The sequence below is a fragment of the Cryptomeria japonica genome, chromosome 1 (assembly GCF_030272615.1).
Source record: "Cryptomeria japonica chromosome 1, Sugi_1.0, whole genome shotgun sequence".
NCBI classification, from domain to species: Eukaryota; Viridiplantae; Streptophyta; class Pinopsida; order Cupressales; family Cupressaceae; genus Cryptomeria; species Cryptomeria japonica.
Window position 1 is genome coordinate 5,968,546 of NC_081405.1, and position 12,749 is coordinate 5,981,294.

The 12,749-nt window shown below is 36.9% G+C and overlaps 1 protein-coding gene across 4 annotated transcripts in view; it reads right to left on the reverse strand.

Moving 5' to 3' along the window:
• LOC131036643 (F-box/kelch-repeat protein SKIP4) overlaps window positions 1-12,528 on the reverse strand; it is a 29,717-nt gene extending 17,189 nt beyond the window's left edge. For 2 of the 4 annotated variants that reach the window (XM_057968575.2, XM_057968574.2), the window contains exon 1: window positions 12,147-12,526. The gene's annotated coding sequence lies outside the window, so the exon portion shown is untranslated. Of the gene's footprint in view, window positions 1-12,146 lie in introns of all 4 variants that reach the window. The other 2 variants (XM_057968578.2, XM_057968577.2) reach the window with 2 other exon arrangements.
• Between the last annotated feature and the right edge of the window lie 221 nt (window positions 12,529-12,749).

Consider the following 12,749-nt stretch of genomic DNA (forward strand, 5'->3'; position numbering starts at 1 on the left):
GATAAATAAAGAGCGATGGAATCATTAAACTCATCTTTACACTCTATACTCAATGGTCACTCTATACTAGTAGCTGGAGTCTCTGACCTCTAGAAAATATTTTCAAGAAGATGAGCATCTAGTGAAGATGCAACACATAATAATAGTTTCATGGTATCAGCAAGAAGGGTATATCAAAGTTATGAAAAACTTAATTGAGAAAGAGTAGTACAGGTTTGAAAGGCCAACTGAGATGATATTTTTTATTGCACATGGGGTGTCACTTATTTATGTTGAAGAGGTTGGTGATCCATACAAAGCAGAGATAGAAGAATGCAAGAACTTGATTGTGAATGAATAAATTGTTAGGGTTTCAAGCAGATCCGAAGCAAATATGAACTAACAATTATATGCAGATTTAAATACAAAAGATAAAGAAATAAAACAAGACACAGATAACACAGAGATTTAACGTGGTTCACCCAGAATGGGTTACGTCCACCATACACAACCATCCAATCTTTCTTATTATCCAGCAAAAACAGTACATCAACCTTACAATGCCTTAAGCATCCCAGCCGCTTATAACATGCGTTTTCAGGGCAACAAACAAAGTCGGCCTTTTTAGGGTTTTATTACAATGTCGGTTTACGTGCTAAGTGTACAGTACTTTGTTGATCAATCGCCACATTTCAACAATCTCCCACTTGGAGACTGATACTACATGACACCACTGTACATGCAACATTTGCTGGATAAAACACTAGGACTTGACTGGTATAAATTCCACAATTATCAATCAAGAAGACCAATAGAAACTGATGAAGAAATCAGCTTCTCCTGTGGAACTGCCTTTGTGAACATATCGGCGGGATTCTCACTTGTGTGAATCTTCTCAAGCCGTAACTGACCCTCCTCCAAAACAGTCTGGATGAAGTGGTACCTGAGCTGAATGTGCTTTATCCTTGAATGAAAAGCAGAGTTCTTTGCAAGATGAATGGCACTCTGGCTATCAGTATACAATGGGCTATCCTCTTGTGTCTGACCCAATTCCTTCAGAAAACATTGCAACCAAATCATCTCCTTGCTGGCTTCTGTAGCAACAACATACTCAGCTTCATTGGTTGAAAGTGCAACAACCTTTTGCAGCCTAGAAATCCAACTGACTGCAGTTCCCCCTATAGTAAAAACATACCTTGTAGTACTCCTCCGTGAATCAATATCACCTGCCAGATCAGAGTCAACAAATCCACTTAGAGCAGCATTAGATCCTTTGAAACATAATGCCTTCGTAGTAGTTCCTTTCAAATACCGAAGAATCCATTTCACAGCATTCCAATGTTCCATACCCGGATTACTCATAAACCTACTCACAACTCCCACTGCATGTGCAATATCTGGCCTTGTGCATACCATTGCATACATCAGACTACCAACAGCTGATGAATACGGGATGTTAGACATTTTATTAACCTCTTCCTGTGCCTTTGGACACATCTCCTTAGTCAATTTGAAATGACTAGCCAAAGGTGTGCTAACTGCTTTTGCATTCTGCATGTTAAATCTTTTCAACACCTTCTTTATATACTCACTTTAGGACAAATTCAAGGTTCTATTTTTCCTGTCCCATGTAATCCTCATACCGAGAATTTGCTTAGCTGCACCCAAATCCTTCATAGCAAATGACCTGGCTAATTTCTGTTTAAGATCATTTATATGTTGCATGTTAGACCCACCAACAAGCATGTCATCAACATAAAGCAACAGGATAATATAGCTGCCATTATCAAATCTCTTAAAATATACACAATGATCAGAATGACATCTATGATAACCACGTTCAGCCATGAAACTATCAAATTTTAAATACCATTGTCGGGGTGCTTGCTTTAGGCCATACAGACTTTTCTTCAACCTGCACACCAAGTTCTCCTTACCTTTGACCTCATATCCCTGTGGTTGCAACATGTAAATTTCCTCCTCCAAATCTCCATGGAGAAAAGCTGTTTTGACATCTAATTGTTCAAGATGTAAATCATCTGCAGCCACAAGACTACGTACAGTTCTAATTGAAGTCATTTTTACAACTGGAGAAAATATTTCATCATAATCTATACCCTTTTTCTGTGCAAAACCTTTTACCACAAGTCTGGCCTTATATCTTTTCTGACCTCCTTCCTCCTCCTTCAGTCGATAAACCCATTTGTTAGGCAAGGCTCGTTTTTCTGCAGGTAAAGGGACTAAGTCCCAAGTCTTATTTTTCATCAAGGAGTCCATCTCTTTCATGCCTAGCTCCCACTGTTGTTTGGCATCTACCTGCATTGCTTCTTCATATTCTTCTGGTTCACCAGAATCCGTTAATAAAATAGAATACAAAGAAGGAGAAAATCTTTCAGGGGGTCTACTTGTCCTCGTAGAACATCTAACACTTGCAAGAGTTTGTGGGACAATCTGTTGTTGCTGAGCATCAAGTACCTGTGACATTTCATTTTCAGGAATCTCATCCAACACCACATATTCTTGTTTGTCTTGTTCATGCTTCTTTTCCTGCATCTGTTCTTTATACATAACCTTCTCATTGAATATAACATCTCTACTTCTAATTATTTTCTTATTTTCAAAATCCCATAACCGATAGCCATATTCATCTATCTCATATCCAATGAAGGTACATTTCTGAGATTTAGCATCAAGCTTGGTTCTGTTTTCTTTATCAACATGGACAAAAGCTTCGCAACCAAAAGTTTTTAGAAAAGAATAATTTACCTTTTTACCAGTCCATGCCTCCTCTGGAATACCACCATCCAAAGGGGTTGAAGGTCCTCTATTTATCAAATAGACAGCAGTATGTACAGCATCTGCCCAAAAATGTAAGGGCAATCCAGCATGCAATCTCATGCTCCTCGCACGTTCCATAATAGTCCTATTCATTCTCTCTGACACACCATTTTCCTGTGGAGTTCCTGAAACTGTCTTCTGCTTTCGAATCCCATTTAAGGAACAATAATCTTCAAATGTTTTGCTGCAATACTCACCTCCATTATCCGATCTGAGACACTTCAACTTTTTTCTTGTCTCATTCTCAACCAAAGCTTTCCATTTCTTAAAAGTTTCAAAAACATCTGATTTTTGTTTTAGGAAATATACCCATGTTTTTCTGGTTGAGTCATCAATAAAAATAACATAATAACAGGAGCCACCAAGAGATGATACCTGAGCCAGTCCCCATACATCTGAATGTACAAGCTCTAACTTCTCACTCTTCTTCTCTTTCCCAACCTTGAGAAATATGACTCTTTTTTGTTTACCATAAACACAGTTTTCATAGAACTCTAAATCAATCTTCTTTAGTCCTGGCAATAGATTTTTGGAGTGAAGGATTTTCATCCCTTTCTCACTCATGTGCCCAAGCCTATGGTGCCACATTATCGAATCTGTTCTTGCAACATTTATTGTTGTTGTCCCTGCAGTAACTTTATCTGTAGCAACTAAGGTAGAGTAAGTGTTACCAGTACACAGATATAATGTGCCTACCTTCGCACCTTTAGCTACTACTAATGATCCTTTAGTGACCTTCCACATACTGTCTGAGAAGGTAACTATGCAACCTTCACTACCTAGTTGCCCTGCAGAAATTAAATTTCTTCTTAAATTAGGAACATGTCTTACCTCCTACAGAAACCAGTCATTACCATTCTGCAACTTGATCTTTATCTTTCCTTTTCCAACAATTTGACAGGGCTCATCATCACCCAAATATACCTATCCAAAATCACCTTGAACATAATCTAGAAAATATTTTCTATGGGGTGTAGCATGAAATGAAGCCCCAGAATCTATTACCCAAGAATCATTAACATTATCCAAACATAAGATTAAAGCATCTTGTAAAATTACTTGCAATATTAGCTTCCTTACTGTCATTTTCATTTTTGTCTCCTCCTTTGTTTTTCCGAGACCAACAGTCTTTCTTTAGATGACCAGGCTTTCCGCAGTACCAGCAATCTTTCTTTCCTCTAGATTGAGAGCATCCTTTCTTTGACTTCCCTCATGACTTCTCATTCCCATGGCCTTTTCTTCTTTCCTTTGATCTTCCTCTATTCTCCACATTCAAAACACTACCCGATGATGTTGGAGTCTCACCTATGCTTTTCCTTCGCATTTCCTCGCTTAGGATAACACCAACAATATCATCAAATACCAAAGTATTTTTACCAGAAACAAAGTTACTTACAGCCATAACCAAGCTATTCCAGCTTTCTGGCAAAGAACATAAAATCAAGAGAGCCCTAACCTCTTCTACAAAGGTAATTTTTACCGAAGACAATTGACTGGTAATTGTATTAAATTCATTTAAGTGCTCCGCTACAGATCCTCCCTCACTCATTTTCAAATTAAACAAACGCTTCATAAGAAATACCTTATTCGAAGCCGAGGGTTTCTCATACAGCTTAGCCAATGTTGCCATCAAATCTACAGTCGTTTTTGCTTTTGTTATATTGAATGCTACAAACGATGCAAGGCACAATCAAATGGATCCCAGTGCCTTTCTATCTAAAATGTCCCACTCTTCATCTGATATTGTGGTCGGTTTCTTTGTCTTTCCTTCCAATGGCCGCCACAAATCCTTTTGATATAGGTAGTCCTCCATCTGCATTTTCCATAACTGATAATTCTGACCGTTAAACTTTTCGACCTTGAATTTGGAATCCTCCATTGCTCCCACTCAAACCTGAAAGTCCTGCCAATTTACAGAAAACCTCGCTCTGATACCAATTGTTAGGGTTTCAAGCAGATCCGAAGCAAATATGAACTAACAATTATATGCAGATTTAATTACAAAAGATAAAGAAATAAAACAGGACACAGATAACACAGAGATTTAACTTGGTTCACCCAGAATGGGTTACGTCCACCATACACAGCCATCCAATCTTTCTTATTATCCAGCAAAAATAGTACATCAACCTTACAATGCCTTAAGCATCCCAGCCGCTTATAACATGCATTTTCAGGGCAACAAACAAAGTCGGCCTTTTTAGGGTTTTATTATAATGTCGGTTTTCATCAACGAAAAACGGCAAAAAAATTTCAACAGTGCGAGGATACGTGTTGAGTGTACAGTACTTTGTTGATCAGTCGCCACATTTCAACATAAATAACTATACCCTTGCAAGTCAGAACTCAATTGTACCTGCTGAGTAGCTGAACCTTAGACTGATGATACTATCAAACAGCTAGGCTTCAAAGAGTGAGAAGCCTTCTTGAAATCTTGATTAACTTTGTTAGTAGGACCATTGGTGACAAAATGTGATCTCTCCTAGTTGACATCTGTTAGCCTGGTAGATTAGCCTGTCACTGACCCTCATAGGCTAATAAGATTGAATAGAGGGCCCTTTGAGGTATGCAGCTTCTCCAGTGGTCAGAGTTTTGTAGGTTTGGCTTTCGTTCAGCTTCATTTGGACTCTTTTTGCTACACATACTATTTTTAGTAAGTCAAATATCTGCGGGATGGACCTGTTGTGACGTTTTCACACATCGCCCCATTGCAAATGGGGACCCATGTTTTTTGCTTTTTAGGGTTTGTTTTCTAGGTCTTTTAGGGTTTTGTTAGTTAGCCTTTGCATTTTTGAGTGTTGTCGGGGAGATCAATAGGATAGCAGGTCCTGCTAGAGTGAAGTCCTGATCCTGAAAATTTGGCTAAGTCTGAAAGTCCTGATCCTGAAATTTGGTTAAGTCTGGAATGTCCTGATCCTGAAATTTGACTAAGTCTGGAAACTGAAAAACCTCAAAAAACTAGATTTTGCAATATAACTCCTGGAGGTCTGAAACCACTCTCAAACATCCTGAAAGTATATATGGAATATAACTTAAAGTATAAGTGTCTTTCTTCTTTCTTATACTTAAATGTTATATTCCATAAAAATTATCCTGATAGAGAGTTCAAAAAGTCAAATTTCGCTCCTGTCCTTCACTGAGGATCCAGAGCGAATTTCGCTCCTGTCCCTCTCCCAAGGACCAAGGCAAAGTGCTCCTGTCCCTCACCAAGGGTCCAGGGCGAAAAGGCTTATTTGAGTCATTCCTGACCTTGTTTGGTCAAATTGAAACATCAAAGACACAATGAAGGACGAAATGAGCATGATAGAGCATCCAGACTTGACAATGAAATGATGAAGTTTTTTGCCTAGAAGGTCAAATTCGCCCCTGTCCCTCACTGAAGGACCAGAGCGCTTTTCTTTATATGCACAATTTTAGGCCTTTTTTGGACATTAACTTTTATTCATAGCATGAAGTAAGGTGAAATCTTCCCTAGCAAAGGAAATTTGAGATGAAAATTGTAGTGATTTGGCCTTGAGGACAAAAATCGCTCCTGTCCCTCACTGAAGGACCGGAGCTTGAATTTCAAATTTGCACTGTTCTTGCAGGATCAAGACAATTTTATGATTTGAAGAGGTCAAAAGAAGTATGTTTTGCCCGTTGAATATAACTTGAGTAGGCCACAAAGAAGAGAAACAACCCAAATGGCAATAGGCGCTCCTGTCCCTCTCCAAGGGACCAAAGCGATTTTCTAACAAGGTAAATATCTTGCAAAGTTAAGGCAAGTTTCGTGTTTGAGATGAATGGAAGAGGGCGTAATGGATCCATTGAAGATTATTTCGAAGGCTAGCAAAGCACAAGTGAGCTCATAATAGCAAAATTGCTCCTGTCCCTCACCAAGGGACCAGGGAAAAAAAACACATTTTCTAGCTTCCCCCTCCAAATTTGGACGAATCGAGGTCAAGGCACGAGTTTGGGATGATACTTAAAGTGCTTCAAGGTGGAATGGAGTTGCAAAGACCACAAATTTTAAGGGCGATTAGCTAAAGCGCTCCTGTCCCTCACAAAGGGACCAGGGCGAAATGTCCTAAGGAACACTCCTTCCAAAGATCGAATGAATTAAACTCGAAGTTCCAAATAACAATGCCATTTTGGGCGCCAAGGATGAGGTTTTGAACGTAAAAGTAAGGAATACAAGGCTAAAAAATGAAAAGGCGCTCTTGTCCCTCTCCCAGGGACCAAAGCGAGGTTCTTAACAAAGTGATATTTTTACCATGCCTAGGCGCCAATGTCCTCTAAGACACATTAAATGCCAATTTCGCTAAAACTCCAAGATATTTTAAAATCAAACTGACATTTAATAAAAGCGCATATCATTTAATAATTAATTTTTGAAGCCTTAAAAAATCGAAATTTTCAATTATAAAGGCATTTCGAAATTAATTATTATTAAATTAAAATTTAAAAAGAAGAGCGCTTGAGGTATCATTTTTTATTGCTTAATTAAGTCGGCCTTCTCCTTTTATTAATCATACCACAGAGAGCTTATCCACACGTAGAGACCCTACATCGAAGAACCTTGGAGTCATCCTGATTGATCCTTTTTCGCGATATCTTCAGCAATCAGAGGCTTTATTCAAGAGAGGATAACATACCCGTGGGTATTTTATTCTGTGTTTGATAGTGTACAAAATACACGTCAACAGGACCCTCTTACTATTTTTAGCCAGGTATTTAGTCATTCGGTGAATTGCAGTGGTGACTTCCATTTCTGACGGCTTGGTGAGGTATTAAATATTAATGAAGTTATTAATGATTAAATGACTTTATGTTATAATTTAGTAATTAAAAGTTAATAATAAAGTTATAAGTGACTTTATTATTATGGGTCATGACTTCATTAATGAGGGGGCCATTTATATTATTTTATTAGGCTCTTATATCAAGTGATTATTAATATTAAATGACTTTGTGCACATTTAATATTAGATGTCATTTAATAATCATAAATGCCTAATAAGAGAGAAATCGAGCTCTATGAGAGGATATAAAAGGTTTAATTGAAGGAAGAGCTCATTATTGATGATTGTGCTTTTTGAAATGGGAGAAGTTTGAGAGAGGAAGAAACCAAGGTTTCAACCTTTGCACTTTGGAGAGCGTAAATTCTTCGAAGTTAGGGCATCTGAGGTGCTGAAATAATCACTGATATTTGCCATTGGGAGTGACTTCATTCAGGGTCACTATTTATGCACAAATTGAAGAAGAATCCATGGAATGTTGAGCTGATTAATGAATTTCATCTCCAAGTTGAAAGATCAGATTGGAGGAAACATTGCCAATGCATTGTCATCATTTATTTTGGAAGCTGCTACAGTACCCGCGTGAACAGTGTCGCGCTACAGTAAATGCTACAGTACCTTGCCAATTTTGTGGTCATTGTGGAGACCAAATTGGAGATGTTTGTTCAGATTTATGAAGAAGATTGAATAAGGAGTCTTTGGCTGCTTCTTCTACATTCTGCAAACCCCTGTAGCCGCCTTCATCACCTTCAGATTGGGGTCGATTGATATTCCAGGTCTGCCTTTAAATATACATTTGTTGCCTGTGAAGTACATGTTTTATTTGCAAAAAACTGTTTAGTAATGAGTCTAAAAGACTTGCTGTTGTTATTTGAGGCTGCTACGTAGGGATCCCAGTCATTGTATGTTCAGGAAAAAACGCATCTCTTATTGCTGTTACAGTCCCAATTCATATTTCTGGGTAATATTCAGGTTGCCTCTGTGAGTCTTAGCAACAAAGGGGTATCCAGTAGATGGCTGTCATAGTCTATGATGCACAGAAATGTTCCTTACATGTATTGCCGTGTGCATAAATGCCTTGTTGGGTCATCAATACAAGCTACAGGAATGTTAAGGTCTGATATCAAAATCTGAGACTCACTGTCGTTGCAATCAGTCCAAACCTTATTCAGAAATTAGTAGATTTTATGCTAATAAAATCTTGTAGTGTTGCTATGGAAGAATTGTAAAAATCATGAGGCGCTAGAAGACTATATTAATGGTCCTAGCTGCTGTAACCACCATATCAATAGAGATTGAAGACATTTCTGAACTTGTGCATTGCTGATGAATAATTCTGAGTACACTAAATTGCAAATCAAAAAACAAATCATTCAAAAACACAAACATTTGCAAGTCGGAGGTTGGATAACCCATAAGGGTTTCTACACAAAACAATACATATAGGAGACAAAACTCATGGAGCATACCAAGAATGAGCATCTTGGTCAAAAAACAAACATTAACATTCATGAACATATTGAATATTTGGAGTAGGATGAATTGAAATTTTTGGTTAAAAAGTATAAAAGAGGAATGATATACCACCCACATTTGAGTATCAAACATTCCAAATTTGATAGAAATATACACAACTCATTCAGGTGCATTTACCTCGAATAAGAACATTTTTTTTATCAAGGTGATTAAGACATCCAGACATGAAAAATGGTATGCTGGCATAAAAGTGATTACGCCTAATTTTTCATCAATAGCAGTTCCCGTTTTGCTTATGTCTTATGCCTTGGGTGCATAAACAGAATTTCAAAATAATACAGATAAAATGGTAACACATTTAGAGACTCTTAGATGAGTTATTGATGTCATCCATCTATAAGGCAAAGGCAAACATTGACAACTCCTGCTCACCATCCAATAAAATGTTTAAAGATCAGCATCTACAAATTCCACTTGTGAAAAATGTGACAAAATGATTTGAAGAGAAGTACACCTACAGCCAATGCACACAAATTGTTCAACATAATGCTGCAATTATTAGACACCTGTCAAGTTTAGGAAAAGACTTATTGTTTAATTATAAAGTCAGTCCTATTAATGTTTATGATGTAATTTTTTTAAATGAGCTATTAAACATATGCTCATTTCTAGACTTTGGGATTTAATTTAAATATTTTGTGATGTCCAAAAACGAAAAATGAAACAGTTGTACAGGAAAGTGGACTAAAATGTAAAGTTACATCATTGTAAAGGGGTTACATAACTGAGGGTTGTGACTGGAAATTATTTTTTGGCAAAGCACCAAGAAGATTGGTCAGGGAATTCCTTGGGACTTTAAGCCCATTTTTTTAGCAAATAAGGAGATTTTTGTAGAACATTTTGTCTCCAATTTCTTCTTGGGATTTTTGGTAGAACATTTTGTCTCCAATTTCTTCTTGGGATTTTTGGTAGAACATTTTGTCTGCAATTTCTTCTTGGGATTTTTGGTAGAACATTTTGTCTGATTTGAAATCTACCCTTCATTGGCTCTCTTTAATTTACATGTTGAAAAAGAACTGAAACTTTGTTTTCAGATTTGAAGGAAGATGATGAATGGTCTACAGATTGTTACGTCTCTCTCTCTCCCATTCTTCATGAAATTGTTATGTCCTTTCTCATGTGTTTCCTGAAAAGTATTAGGCAGTTGAAGTTTCATCTTTGATATTGTTGGCATCAGTCTAGGGTTACACTCTACTCTCTATTCAACTCTACATATTCTCCCCTTTTCGTCCTTTGTACTTTCGAGTAAAATGGACATGAATATTCTAAACTTAAAGTATCCCATCTGAGCTGCGCCTCTCAAATGCAGAGGAAAATCACCCATTCAATGGCAATTTCTCCAACTGTTGTAAACAACTGTCACTACCCATTGGGCAAGTGGTGCTGATTCCTATGAACCACCACAGTGGCAAATCTGTTTACACACTTGGGATTGTATTTGGACAAGTTTTTGTGACAGGTTCCCAGAGCAGGCACTTGTTGTGGGATTGATCATGTGATCAAGAGTAACTTGTAAAGTACAATGAGAACAGGCTCTCTGAAGGCTATGCTGGCAGATTGGAAACAGGATTTGGAAACAGGATTAAAGACATCATGTCAGCACAAGAAAAAATTTCTCTTTATCAGACATGTTTGTTGCTGGGTTTTTCTCCAAAAAGGTTTCAGGTATGTCTTGCATTCATGTGTGAATGCTTTGCTTATTCTGTTGCACTGTAGATTCAGAAACACATTTAGCAGAGCTTCTCTTGTTTATTTTATCAGTTCTATTTCCTTTCAAGCATAGCCCTTTTAGTGAGGCAAACTTTGGGATCCTAGAGACAAAAATATTGCAAAAAACTGGCATTCCAGGGAAGAATTGGGCTCCTCCCATGGTAGGTTTTTTATTTTACAATAATTTCTATTAGTTTTTTCTAATGCCTAAAATCCTCACTTTTTCAAGTTTGAAAGGTTTTGTCTCACACCAATCCTTAATGTTTATAAGTCCGCATATTTCTGCACAAATAAGAGCTGCATCATGGTTCAAAATTTTTCTTTTACCTCGTTTATTGTTCCTCATCTTTATCTTTAAAGAAAGAAAAATATCTGTGGTTCAGTGAACCCCAAAAGATACTATTCACCATGAAAGATTCAGAGGTTATGTTATAGGACCATCTCAGTGTATCTATATGGTATCAGGATATTAGTTGTTTACTTGGGAACCTAAAATTCATGGTACCGAGAAATGGTAATTATTGTTATGGATATGTAGAATCTCTCCAGCTGTCAAACTGTCAGACACGAAAATGAATTATGATTCATCCAATTTAAGGCAGTTTATTTTTTAGGATAGGGATGCCATTACTAAAAGAATAGGCATCGGCTTCTACTATCTTATCCTTAAAGATAATTCCAGTAGAGAAACCCAAAACATATTGTAGGAGTTTACAGATAACTCTCATTCTACTATGTATGTATGCCAATGAGCCAACCTAAATTGTAGAACACAGGCAACATTTTAAGAAAGCACGAATTTTCCACAGCCCATGAAGATGATTCTAGTGTCCAATAACTAGAAATTGGCAACATTTTTCCCAAAAATTAAGGATGCTAATTAGCCATAGGATTGTGACAACAGAAACAACTATATGAGCATAACAAAGGTCAAAATCTACCCATCACAATAAGAAGGCACAAAAATTCGGGAGACGTGTTATACGGATGACGTGCAGAATTACAAGGTACATTTGGCCATTTGATATATTTACAAATCTTATTAATGTAGTCCAGCCATACCCAACACTGCCTTATAGGCAATACATAATGTAAACCATCATTTCCATTTCCGCCCTAGGTCCACTTCCTGTTATAATTTCAATCCATCTATAATTCCGTTCCCCTCCCTATATTTAAGCAATTAATTTCACTTGAAAAAGAAAACCTTTAAAATTTAAATTTATTTTTAATTGACATAATCATTTTTTATGCACCAGGGAACGTGTTCTTTTAATTGAAACCCTACAAAATGCAAACCCTTACCTGCAAATCGAACCAGTTCCCAACTCAGATATGTGGTTACGCTGGCTCCAGCAAAAAAGTAGGGTTTCATTCCATAGTTGCTATCCAGGGCTGATCCCTCCAATTTAAACAATTTTAAATATGCATAAACTCCTTTGGCTGTTGAATCCCCACCAACAAACCTAAAAATCAAAATCATCCAAAAGAATTCGCTAAAGCGAGACCCTGCAATGTAGCGCTACACCTTCCTTCACAAATTCTAATTTTCCTCAGAACGAAGCCCACCCATCTGACCGTAACAGAATTTGCCTTGCATTCAGATTTTCTGTAGACAAAAATAGTTGCTAGGAAACAAAAACTTATAGTACTTTTTTAATTTTAAATAAGTTTCTGTTTTTAACTTTTTATGGCAAATTTAAATGTTGAGAGAAAGGTAAACGGAAAACAAACCGGATAACTTGTATCCCTTGTTTAAGAAAAGAATTATAAGAATTTTAATCAGTGAGGTTAAAGGATAGTTTATAAAATAGAATTTAATGGAATGAATCGAAAAAATTTATCAATAAGTTTTTAAGTCGGTATTTAGGAGGAATATTAATACATTTTTTATTTTTTTATTAGCTG